The 13872-nt window shown below is 38.9% G+C and overlaps 1 protein-coding gene across 1 annotated transcript in view; it reads right to left on the reverse strand.

Annotated features, from left to right (window-relative positions):
• nyap1 (neuronal tyrosine phosphorylated phosphoinositide-3-kinase adaptor 1) overlaps nt 1–12504 on the reverse strand; it is a 33117-nt gene extending 20613 nt beyond the window's left edge. The window contains exon 1 of the mRNA XM_084115094.1: nt 11844–12504. The gene's annotated coding sequence lies outside the window, so the exon portion shown is untranslated. The remainder of the gene's footprint in view (nt 1–11843) is intronic.
• Between the last annotated feature and the right edge of the window lie 1368 nt (nt 12505–13872).

A 13872-nucleotide genomic window follows, 5' to 3' on the forward strand; every position in this document is an offset into this window, starting at 1 on the left:
TGCTGCTCTCAAAACCACTTCATGGATCTTTATAGGACTCAGCAGGAGACCACAACATGCATCAGAGTACTAGTAGTAGTAATCAGGGCTGTTGAAAAGGGGATAAAACTGGACCTTTTGTCATGAGTCCGGAACATTGTTTTTTAATGTTCTAGATCAATTATCTATCTATCCATCCATTTTTTTATTTTATTTTTTCAGCAGGCACCAAAAATTCTCATCTTCCTTTAGTATCTACATGTTATTATCTATCTATCTATCTATCTATCTATCTATCTATCTATCTATCTATCTATCTATCTATCTATCTATCTATCTATCTATCTATCTATCTATCTATCTATCTATCCATCCATCCATCCATCCATCCATCCATCCATCCATCCATCCATCCATCCATCCATCCATCGCCTAGACTGGATTGCGTAGGGCGGTGGAAAGCAAAGGTTTTTTAACAGGCCCAATAATTGCTTACTATGGCCCTGGTAGTAACATTTGGAATAATGTTAGTATACAGGTCACCAAATGTACAACATTGTTCTAGTGTTTTTTTGTGTGTGTGGATATTTTAATGCAAATATCTTACATATTGTACCTTTAAGTCTTTATTTCCTACTTCGGTCCAAATATGCCAAAAAAGTCAGAAGGTAGTGAATATAAAGTATAATGTTGTGTTTGATAGCCACAACTGGTAATAAAATGAAAGGCACTGTGAAAAAGGGCATCTAGCTTTTTCAAATGATGTTGTTCATGTATAACATGTGTCAACCCCTGAATCATTTCCTCAGAAGACCTCAGTATACATAGCACACCTATCACCATATTCCTCCCCAAAAAAACACATGAATGAACAGTTTAGTCTCTAACGTATGCCCGTTTTCCACCTTCTCATCTTTCTCCATCCTCCTCCGCGTCCTAATGCCTCCACACTGCTGAAACAAACACAGAGGCAGAGTGAAACATTTTGAAAGTGGTCATCATTTGCAACTCCACCAACACTGACACTACCCACTGCATGGTCCAGTCATCCACCCCGCTGATGATGACTGTCTCAGATGAGAGCATATTCTAATTCTTATGGAGATTTTAAAACTGTGAATAACACACTTATGATCACCAGACTGCTATTTCTTGACCACTGTTTTAGGTTTTACCTGAATAACATTAACTACCAAGTCAGCTGGAGAGGCTCACTCGGTTCACTCTACATGCTCACAACCTGAATAACACAGAGATTAATGTTTTGACTCCTTTTCTGCTTCTAAACCAGATTGCTCAATAGACAGTTTTTCTACTCACTGCTATGCTGATGACTCAATTCTTTATATTATGGTCCACATCTCATCTGCATCTGTAACCTCAGAACCTTAAGCTCAGTCTAGACCATTCTGAAGAAAATCAATCCATCCATTTCAGGAGGCATCATATATATTCCCATCTGCCCGTACTTGTTAACATAATTTCTGTGCTTTATTAATGTGTCCCTTTAGGTAGAAATCATCGACTAACAACATACAGTTGTAATCGAAATTATTCAACCCCCATTGCAAATCAGGTTTAATGACAAAATATACAGACTTTCAGCTGTTTGCAATGAACAAATCAAACAAAAGTAAGTAAAATAGCCTAACACAACAAATGTTTCAAGTGGTTCCCCAAATTCAACTGAAAGTGCAACTTTTAATGACTTTTGCGGTCTCAAAATTATTCAACCCCTTCAAGGCTAGCATCTTTAATACTTAGTAGAACACACTTTTGCTGTTATGACCTGCTGCAAACGAGAGGTACTGTAACCAGACACCAGCTTCTGGCAGCGTACCCAACACAGGAACTGTCATACATAATCATATCACGTATTGATTAGTACGCATGTTCGTGTAACACACATGAGAGCTGTGGAGGGAGTTGGGCAGGTTTGTTCTGCTGTCTAATAGAGACACTTTAAAATGGGAATCAATGAAGGCTCCCCTAGGCTATAACTATGGTAAGACAGACAGATATCAAGAGAGTTGAGGAAGTGTGGATATTGTTTTTCCTGGCAGGATTACACAAACATGCTCCCCTCAAAGTTTTTCCCTCCAAATCCAACAACAGAACTGATGCTACAATAATCAGAGGTAAATACAATCTCCACAGCATATAATATAACACTATACATCACACAGAGCCTGAGGAATCACAGATACTGTTACTTTACCAAAAACAGAGACTTACAAATACAGAATCACAGATACAATTTTGAAAGTGCACAGAAAGCGACAGAGTCTAATACTGTAACTGATACAACATACTGATCACAAAGGTGGGCTTCAGTATGAATACTGAATTGAGCATCACTTAAGACACATTTACTGATTTATTGAAGCATATTTTATGTTATGACAACATAATTAGTTAGACATGTTATAGAGGCCAATCCCATCTGCATGTATTAATTTATATTTTATAACTTTAAAAAAAATGTACCTTTAGTATATACATCAAGCATCAAATGAACACTAATGAAAATCCTTCCATTTGGTATTTTTATTTACATTTATTTTTAGTCAACATGAAATTAAAATTCACCCTACAGTATCTATATCTATTTATATATATTTTTTATGTATGTTATTGATCTTATGGTGGATGATTCATCCATGTATGTTTTTTTTTTTTTACCTTGTCAAAAATATTCAAATGTCCTAACTTGATATTCAGCTGAAATTACAGAATTCACTCTCATGACAAATGCTGGCTTCTCCAATCAGCATAACAATTTAATAATAAGTTAAAGAGATAAAGATTGAAATGATAAGTTGAATTGAAAGCGGTTTGTGTAAAAGCTGATGATCATGTTCTCCATCATGATTTGAGAATGATCCATAGAGCATCTTGGGCTTAAATGGAAGAAAAATATTGTGTCATGTGTCTGCCACATGATGTGTCTGCTATATGATCAATGTTACAAATTTACTTAAATGAGTGATATATTTATATGTTCTGTATATAAATGTTGTCCACACACATAACATTGTTTCAAGCAGCTCATTACAGGTGCGACATCCAGTTAAGACATACACACGCGTTTATATAGATGTGTGGGTCATAAGGTCAGTAATACAGATCATTAAAGCTCAGGAGCAGATGGCATTTGCACACATCACACACACACACACACACGCACGCACGCACGCACGCACGCACGCACGCACGCACACACACACACACACACACACACACACACAGAGCAATACATCCACTGCATAAACAACCAACCACATGACAATACACAAAGTAATACAAAAAACACAGACAAATGTGTATGTGTGTAATTTAATCTTTTATTTGAACGCCATATTTTGCAGATCTTCCCAAAATCTATGCGTGCATGTGTGTGTGAACTGAAGTCACATAACCCATCCCTCATTTATTTTGTGCTGTCCCTTTACACTGCACCTGGCTGTTGTCATGGTGACCGGCCAGCTGTCGCTTTGGCGACTGCTCTCCTGTCACTTCAGAAGCTCAGAGCGCTCTCGTGCGACAGTGTGAATGAAAGACACAGACAGAGATGAATTCGATATATGTAGAGAGAAACGGGGGAAAGAAAGGTGGAGAAAAAGAGGAAGGAGGGAGGAGATCACATTTGAGAGGTTGGAGAAGGTTAAAGAGTCTGGCAGGAAGTGCTTAGAAAGACGAAAGGAACCTCGAGAGAGAGAGAGAGAGAGAGAGAGAGAGAGAGAGAGAGAGAGAGAGAGAGAGAGAGAGAGAGAGAGAGAGAGAGAGAGAGAGAGAGAGAGAGAGAGAGAGAGAGAGAGAGAGAGAGAGAGAGAGAGAGAGAGAGAGAGAGAGAGAGCAGCAAGACAGATAGATAGATCAGAGCAGACAGACAAGAGGACAAGTGCGGAAAGATGAATGGAGGGGAATATGGAGACAATGAACACAAGAAACGAGAATGAAAAAACAGGCGGAGAGAAAAGGAAGTGTGTTGTAGGGATGGGGGAGGGATGTGAAACCATGTCTCTCACACCAGTCACTGTGTGCGGTCTCCTAGCAACACTGTCTACTGCCGTCCACATCCCTCGCTGTCTGTCTCCATCTCAATGCTCACACTGTAGGACTCCAGTCTGCGTGTGTGCATGCTCGCATCGCTTTACTTTATCAAACACACTTAACCTGTTATTAAAACACACTCAGCAACTCAACCAGACAGAACTGTCACGGGATGGAGTCAAAAGCAAGATAAATGATAGATGCAAGCAAGGACACACACATGCTGGGAGTGTCACCCACAGGGAAATCAGGTGGTACATATACAGCGCAGCACCTGTGTGCATTAGTGTGTGTTTTGTAGGACTACAGATAAACCCTATTCAGATACTATAATCGAGACAAACAGTGCTCAACACTACAACAACACATACTAACTTAAAGCACTTTTCCTCTTCGGTCCCCCTACAGGTTGGAAGCGGAATTGTCCATTACCGCTGTCGTAAGTAATTTAGCCTACCGCAGGACCCATAAATTATATGGTAAATCATAGTTTTTACTTGCAAAACCCATAAATTTGACGTTTACATCACATTACATGTAATTTTTACTGAAAAAACTATTTACAGTTTTTCACTGTATATAGTAAGGTCACTAACAGTTAACCAATTAACATGTTTTTACTATAACATTGTACAGTATTTTTCTGTAAAAGTCAAACATTTATACTTGGTATAGTAATTTAAAATTTTATTAAAGGGGTACGAATAGGGTCAGGTTTAGGTTTTGTAACTAATTACCACATAATATGCATTTGATTGTATAATTTATTGCATTTTTCACTAATAGCTATTATTTCATTCTTCGTAATATATGTAATCAATATAATTCAGCCTTACTATTTCCGTAAATGACATCCATGTTTTTTTCTTTGCGGAAGGCGTAAATAGTAGTAATAGGTGTAACTCGTAGGGGCATTGCTTATAGTATTGCAAACAGACCCTTCTCAGTCATTGGCTTGGTGCTGTGGCCTTCTGTGCATGTGTACGCTCTGTTTGTTCATGGTGACACACTAACCTGCTTTGATCATGTCCTTGTGTATAATGCTAACATGCTATGCTAATAAATCATCTCTCCCCTCCCTTTCTCTTCTTGCCCCCTATATACACTGACATTTGGATTTTGTTTATGAGAGGCATTATGGGATACGTCCTGAATTCTATCCTAGGATGCTTCACTCTGAAACCTGTGGCAGATCCTTCATGAACCCTCAGGAGTTTGCTTATCCCCGCATGGGAAACCCTGCTCTAGGCTGCATTTAACTCCACTTTTAGACATTCACTCACAAACTTCCCTAAGCACTTCCCCTTGGGGGAATCCCCACCACCATTTTGAACTGCCTTCAACTTTGTAAAGTGGACGAGGAAAGTTTACTTGTTTAGCCTCTTGACCCCTCAATTTTGACAGAGGTAGCATCCATATCCATAGACCACAATGCAACATGACTGTGACGTCACAACAACTTAATTTACCTACAAACCTTACATGATTCAAACGATGGAGGGAAAAGTAGTTTACACCTGTAAGTTAAGTTAGGTCAATAATACAGTTTAGAAGAGTTATACTGAGATTAAACAGCATGGCTCCATAGCAGATTCAGTGATCAAGGGCTTAGGGTGTTCCATTTAAACCCACTGCAAGGGTTCCATGGGCACTCGTGCAGACATTCGAGTGAACAAAACAGAGGGAAGTTAGCGAAGGAAGGGCATAAAAAAGTGGACTTAAATGCAGCCCTAGTATGTCAGTTAATGCAACACCTTAGATTTGTGCATTATTAGATTTTTATTTATTTATTTTATTTTATTAGACATTTATGTTTATTAAGCCATTGTCCTCATGGGAAATGTTGGCAGCTCTCCACAATGCAAGTGACTTCACTTTTTACTATAATTGTGGGGACATTTGATCCCCACAATTTAGGCACAACTTGACCCGCACACAAATACACATACAGTACCCTCCCCAAAGACCAACAACACACTCCGATGAATATTTAATGGAGTCTGGACTAAAAATATCCTGTTTTCTCTCCATGTCTCTATCCAAATTGCTATCTCACACATAAAACGCAAGGAACTATTCTGCATCTCCGGGAGGCTAAAACCAAATACCATGGCACACAAACTGCAGTCCGTCTGTCCAGCAGAGTAACGCTCCATAGAGAGGGTAGCTGTGTCTGATTGCACCGTCTGGAAAACACCCATACACACAAGCAAACACACACTGAGCACTGCAGCAGATTGCCAATTAGTGAGGAACTGTGGAGGAGCAACCGCTTCCTTACAAGCAGCACTCATCTGAACATGTCCAAGTGTGTTTTGTCGAAACAAAGTGCACCATCACCAGGGACTACCAGTATTTGCCTTATTCTGCAAGCTGACAAAATATATTTCCTTGTCCCGATTCACTCCTCCCTTCAACTGCTGTTTCACTCTGTTCTTCTCCTGTTTTCTGCATCCAATTTTCACTCACTGACCTCCTCTCCCCCTCCTCCTCGCTTCACTCTTTCCCTTGTTCTCTCTCTTTTTCTCCTAGTTTGCCCTTGGCTTCATGATTCTCACTGTAATCTGCAGCAATCAAGGTGACACGCTTCATACACATGCATGTCGATACATATGCAAACGCACTTATGCAAACACGTGAAGTAAACACACTCACACATCCTGTAAAAGCAGAATTGTGAAGACAAGACAATGGAAAAAGGAAACAATCTTACATAGTAACATCCATGTGTGTTTGCTTGTACCATACCAGAAAACCTTAAATATCACATTAATGGGGCCTTCTACACAAAAAGAAAGATTTGGCTTTTAAACAACAATGTGTGTTTTGGGAAGGAGCCCCAACATGATGGTACATGCCTATAGCCTATATATATATATATATGTGTGTGTGTGTACAAAAACACACAGTAACACTCACACATGCTAAAGTAGGGGCAGACGGTGGAGTAATGAACCCCTTCACATGCTCATCCCTAGGGAAGACTTTGTTTTGAGTATTGCTTTGTATATGGTGTAAGTGCATGTGTATATTCTTGCACATCTGTTTCATGTGCTGAGTATATAAGTGAACAAAAGACTGCTCATCTGTGTGTGCATGTGTGTACAGAGGTAAGATGAGGACAAAGACGTGGGTGCTGTGATGAGAGAAGCAACAATATTTTTACTGCTAGGCTCACCAAAATTGGACAATAGAAGATTGGAAAAACGCTGCCTGGCCTGAAGAGTCTTGTTTTATGCTGCGACATTCAGATGGTAGGGTCAGAATTTGACATAAACATCATGAAAGCATGGATCCATCCTGCCTTGTATCAATGGTTCAGGCAAGTGGTGGTGTAATGGTGTGAGCGGTATTTTCTTGGCACAATTTAGGCCCCTTAGTACCAATTGTTTAAATGCCACAGCCTACCTGAGTATTGTTGCTGACCATGTCCATCCCTTTATGACCACACTGTACCCATCATCTGATGGCAACTTCCAGCAGGATAATGCGCCATTTCACAAAGCTCAGTCATCTCAAACTAGTTTCTTGAACATGACAATGAGTTCACTGTACTCAAATGGCCTCCACAGTCACTAGATCTCAATCAAACAGAGCAAATTTGTGATGAAGAAGATTCTAATCATGGATGTGCAGCCGACAAACCTGCAGCGACTGTGTGATGCTATCAACATGGACCAAAATCTCTGAGGAATGTTTCCAGCACCTTGCTGAATCTATGCCATGAATAATTCAGGCAAAAGGGGGTCCAACCCAGTACTAGCAAGGTGTACCTAATAAAATGGCCGGTAAGTGTATATACGCGTTATATATGTGTGTATACAAAGTGCAAAATACATATTAACTTTTTACATTTTTAAGCAACAAATATTTGAATATTTATGAACAAATATTTGAAGTATATCTTACACACAAATGTTTAGATCTTGCACACATTATGCATGCTATTATTTTTCTGAAACACTTAAATTATAGATTAATATAAAAAAATAATAACTTTTTTTTTTTCTGATATAGGTTTAACAAGGCAAAACCATAATTTTTAAGTACCCCTGAGTTACATGCACCCCTGAATAGGAATCGCTACCATAAATAAAGCAAAGTGGTAACCTGCTCTGCCCCAGTTGTGTAGGACTCCCCCGGTTCACAGCAACACTACTTCTGACAGATGCCAGATCCAGCCACATGATACTCCTCCAGTAAAGCAAATCCCCCAATTATTTAGTGCAGAACACATTAATGCATACATACACAACTATTCCAAAAACCTCTGTCTTCCTTGCTAAAAGCATTGGACTTTCTGACCTGAAAGTGTTTCTGTGTTACACTGCAACAGATATGACATATTGTGCAACCAAGTGGAAGACAGTGTGAAATATTTGACTTTTTAAGTAGCAGTAGCTATTTTGTACCTAGAACACACAACTTGTGTGGTGGTAATTCTTCTGTTGCTTTTAAATTCCTTCAGTAGAAACCAGGTCCACAAATCTAACTAAAACCATGAAAATTTAATGCCCCTTCTTGTTCCCTCAGTCTGTATACAAGCTATGCTCTATTGAATCTGAAACATTGATGTTGCTTGTGAGGGTCCCCAATGATGCTGGCCTCTCCTCCATGTTCTTTCTCTTCCATTCTTTTTTATTTTCTGCCTGGAGTCCTGAGCAAAACATGTTCTGCACTCACCAGATCCAGTGCTCCTCTTTTTATCTACAATACTTTCAAAGACAGACTGGGCCGGTTCACACAGAATGCGTTTTTGCTGTTAAAAACGCAAGACGCAGGTCAGATAAATGAAAAAAAAAAAAGCTGAACTTCTTTAGTGGCACATTTACAAATGCCATGTCATCCGCGAGGCGCTGCAAAAGACGCGAGTGCTACAGTTAAAGATGTCCATCTAGTGTTTGTTTACATTGAAAAACAATAGAAAAGTAGCGCAGTTGAATGGAAAAACGTGTTCTGTGTGAATGGCCCCTAATAGTAACTGGATGTGTATGTGCAAGTGCGTGTACCGGTACATATGAAAATCCACATATAGTTGCTGTCAGAAAAAATCCTTAAAACTACCATTCTGTCTGAGAGCACTACTTTACAATGCTACATTAAAGTGTTACGCTTTACTAACCAAGTTATATTTTACATTAGTATGCTACAGCACTTCACTAACAGAACATTACTGTGAAATACATGGATTGCTACTCTGCCAAGCATACAGTAAGCCTCAGTGCCTGAAGGGTTCATTTTAATGTACACCAAACCCAGCTTTCCCTTAATAATTCTGTCTTGCTTCACATTAGCAAACATTCATCTTTATTCATCACTACTTCTTCACCCACCCTTCCAATATCTCATTTGATTTAAGCCTAAAACAGACATCATGCTGGTGCTCAGATGCAAACATGCCATTAAAATTCAATTCGGTCCTTTCAGGAAATCTACAGCGTAAAGCCTGAGCCTGGATCATCCAGAAAGAAAGACAGACAGGACTAAAGCCCAACCCGAAAAATGAGCTTTACATGGGGAACATCTGTCAAAGTCTAATCAGAGCCACACAAACATACTGTACATTTTCTCCTTCTGTCCAACACACTCACATGTATTCTCCTTGGTTTCTATCCTGATAAATCCTCAAGTCTCTTAAGATCATTTCATGTTCTCTCTACCTTGTTCACAATTGCACTACCATTCTCTTATTTTCAAATTACACAGTCTTTTAAACTATCTGCTCATTATCTTATTATGCTTATTCACCCTTTCTGTTATTTTCTCATGTCTCTCTCTCTATCCCACATGCTGTTGTCATATGCTGTTTCATCAAATTTCAAAAACAAATTAATGGGAGCTGAGAGACAGGGAGTCAGAGAGATGAAGATAGAGAGACAGTAGATATTCTCTTACCAGCCACTAGAAGTCACTCTTATTGTGCTGTGAATTTGAATGAAGTTGCTAGATTTTAGTCCAGAGGATCTGTGGTGGTACTGCAAAGGGTCTAATTTTTGAGAAAGATATTACAATAAATAGATGAATGTAATATTTTACATTTAATATAATACAGTTATAATAAAATGTAGGCTATTTGTTTATTGTAATATTAAGTTAATTTTCTAATAGTTAATTCAGCTAAATGTTTCATTGCCCCTCCCACATTGAAATTAATTAAATTAAAATGCATGTGCAAGTAAATGTTTCTGCATATATATGACTAATAGCTATGCAATGTAAGCATCATAAAGAATGTAGATACATTGATAAAATATGTAATTATAGGCCAGGCTTATAATGCAACACTTAATCTTATACAGTGAGTGTATCTGTCTCTATTCCAACAAAGGGGGTTTGATCTGAACAGGTTGTAGACACCTCTCTCTCTCTCTCTCTCTCTCTCTCTCTCTCTCTCTCTCTCTATATATATATATACATTATATATATATATATATATATATATATATATATATATATATATATATATACACACATATACATATACATACATATATACATACACACACTGATATCCAACTCTAATTTGAGAACACACCCATCACTAATTTAGATGCATCACTCCCAAAAGGGAAATACACATTGCTACAACTATTGGATTAATTGAGGAGGATTGGTTGAAGGTCAAATAATCAAATTATTTTTATCCTGTATTGTAAAAATGTCTCATAATATGATAATGGCCCCCGAAAAAAGCCCTGTGTGAGCGTTTCCACAACCCCCAGACAAGGTGGGGCTGGTCTCCTCATGTCTGCAGTGTACTCCAGTCTACACCTCCTCGCCTAACTGGCTTTCCCCTCGCTCACCCCACCTCTCTTGCTTTTAATCCGCGAATAATGTCTCCGCTGGTCATTCTAAGTTAGTGCTATTAATCTTTACCAGGAATACACAAGAATACACAAGATGCGGAGACGACCAGGTTCAAGCCACAGACATACACGCTCACGCGCAGCCACGCCTCCCATCTACTATCACATCACGAGTCACGACTGTAATAAAATTGGCTGCAGTTGTAGCTTGTCGCACGTGCCATTGGCATTCTGATGCCACCTTCACGCGCGGTTTATGCAGACCTTACGTGAGGCGAATATTTCTAGAGACACTCGCCGGTACAACAGACCACGTTACACGATTCGTCACCAAAGTCTATGAATGACAAAAATAGAAAAAAGAAAAAGAAAAAAGACAAATGCATCGTGTATGCTTCTAAATAATGACAGAATTGATGGAATATCTCATAAATCACCCGTTAACGGTTCGTTTCATACGTAGCGAACTCTAAAAGTCTCGCGCGCACTCTGACTCTACCTGAAGACGCTCCTCCAGACGCGTCACTTTTATACGCTCAAATGATCACAAACCCGCTACCTTTACACATTACTCTTTTTACACTGTTTAGGGACTCTGCCGGGTTTTGTGGAGGAAATATCGACGGTGTAAGCACAAGTCAACCATGACATATTTTTCGTTTTAAAAATTACGAACAGTCGCAATAGCGAACAAAATACACGGCTGATTTTAATGACAACTGTTTTCATGGACAAGCTTTTTGTCTAGAGAAATACTACAACGCATGAATTAGGGTAGTCAACGAAAAAAATATTTATAGGCTATATTGACAAACACGGTAGCCTAATAGTGGTTGGTCAATTCCTCTGTGGGAGATCGCATTGCTAGCCTTTCCTACATGTTTGTGATTATATTTCCACACACAAATCAATACCAATTGAGGTCGAATTTCGTCACAATTTGTATGATTTAAACATCCGCTTTCAATGTACAGAGAAAAAATGGTGCAAAATAGACTGACTTACATAAATGGCGTGAAGTCGAATTGCAGAGGACAAGTAGTAAAATCAGACAACAACAAATCCACGCCGGTCTGCTGACGATGACATTGCCCTCTTTATAGAGGAAAGACGGAGGTGACAGTAATTTCCAGACGTGTCATAAAAGATTAGATAAAAAAAATGTATATATTCGGGGAGTCCGACCATCAGTGCGCTGACGGCTGGCTGCTTTTTGTAAACAACATCCTCATCCCCATTCACCCTCCGCGCGGAGCACGATGAGAAAGCGCTTCGCTATCCATGGTGCAGTTCACTGCGACGTTAGAGAGAGAAAAAACAAAACATCCGTTTAAAGCAGGCCCATAGAACCATTCACAAATGCAGTCTGGTAGTGCCTGCTCACTATAACCCCGAGACGATTTCACGGTAATGAATGCAGAGTCCACAGATAAACAGATATGTCGGCGGTGGCGGCGCACTTCGCGCTGATATTAATATTCCTGTTTTAGAGCTCGTCGGTCAACGGAGAAGCAGATGCCGAGCTACTGACTGTTCTGATGCGCGCCTCGCTCTCCAAAAAATGACGTTGTATCATGCTGCTGTTTTTGCGAAGGGTCGACATTTTCTGCCCTCACCATAATAAATATAAATTCCACCGACTGTTGTTATGCCGTTGTTACGTTTATGCCTGCCCTTGCCTCCACCTTTCTGACAGCTGATTCGACGAACGTATTTACAATTGTGTCCACGTTCGCTGTGTGCAGACGTATGCAGTCTGTCAGCGCGACAACATTTAAGTAATTGCTGAATATTCCATTATTGTTTAAACTAATCTTTCTTTTCACTTGTGTTTATCCTATATTAATTTAGCACCTAAGCATTTTGGTATAGCCTATCGCAGATACTGTCAGATCGTAAAATCCAGGTAACAGGGAACGTTTCAACTTTCACTAATGTATTGCAAAGGTTAAATGTAAATGTTAGCCTAATATATCACGTTATTTAAATACCATTTATAGAACGCTCTTACATTATAACATGCGTTCTCATGATGTTGTAAGAAACGTTCTGACCAACGTATTTTGGAACGTTTATATAATGTTTACTTGATGGACGTTCTCATAACGTTGAGAGAAAACATTCTGAAACAACATTTTCTGAACATCCTTATAATGTTATTTGTATTTGTTTGTAATGTTATCCTTTTTGGACTATTACAAATAGGCTAAATGTTTTAAGAATGTTAGAAATAAAAATAAATAAAAAATAAATAATAAGGTTAGGAGAATGTTGTAACATTATCGTATCATTTTAAATACAACAAGAAAACCAGACAATGACATTGTAACATTTAGAAAAATTGCAAATCATTGTTCCCACAACGTTTTTAGAACATAAATTTGTTAGCTGGGCAATCACCTAATTCACCTGAACATGTTCAGGTACGTTACAGCACTCATCCACAGAATCACCTAGCCATCAGACCATCCATCAACAGCAAGAACAAATCATTATTGATGACAGTCCTATTTTTCCATAAATTTTCCATAGGCATTCTTCTTTTTTCTCTCACTCCATCCCCACACTTCCATCACTTTATTATTAGATGCACCTCTCCTTCGTGTGCTATCCATGGCTAGAGTGAGAAAACGTTGTGATTTGAGCAAGAGACAAGCGATGAAGGAGAAATGTGAAAAGTAGGACTTGAAGACATGAAAACAAAAGATAAAAATAACAGTGAAGTACTCACACTTCAGGATGGCAGACAGTCATCGTGTCATCACACATTTAATTAGCGCAGCTCATGCGCAAACGGCATGAGACTGCATCACAGGAATAGTCGGATAGCAAGAATATAGGCCTAACCATTGATCAGTAATGAATCACACTTTGCCTTTGCACATAAGAAGAACTTGCACTGAAAATAGCATGTGCTGCTGAGTAATGAGTAAAGCTTTGTGAACACTATTGGTGTCATGTTTGGTAATCCAGATTGTTTCTCATAATCTATGACTGGGTTCAAACAAAAAGACTAGAAATTTTCTTGAGTAAC

Source organism: Abramis brama, assembly GCF_963993115.1.
Source record: "Abramis brama genome assembly, chromosome: 5".
Classification (NCBI taxonomy): Eukaryota; Metazoa; Chordata; class Actinopteri; order Cypriniformes; family Leuciscidae; genus Abramis; species Abramis brama.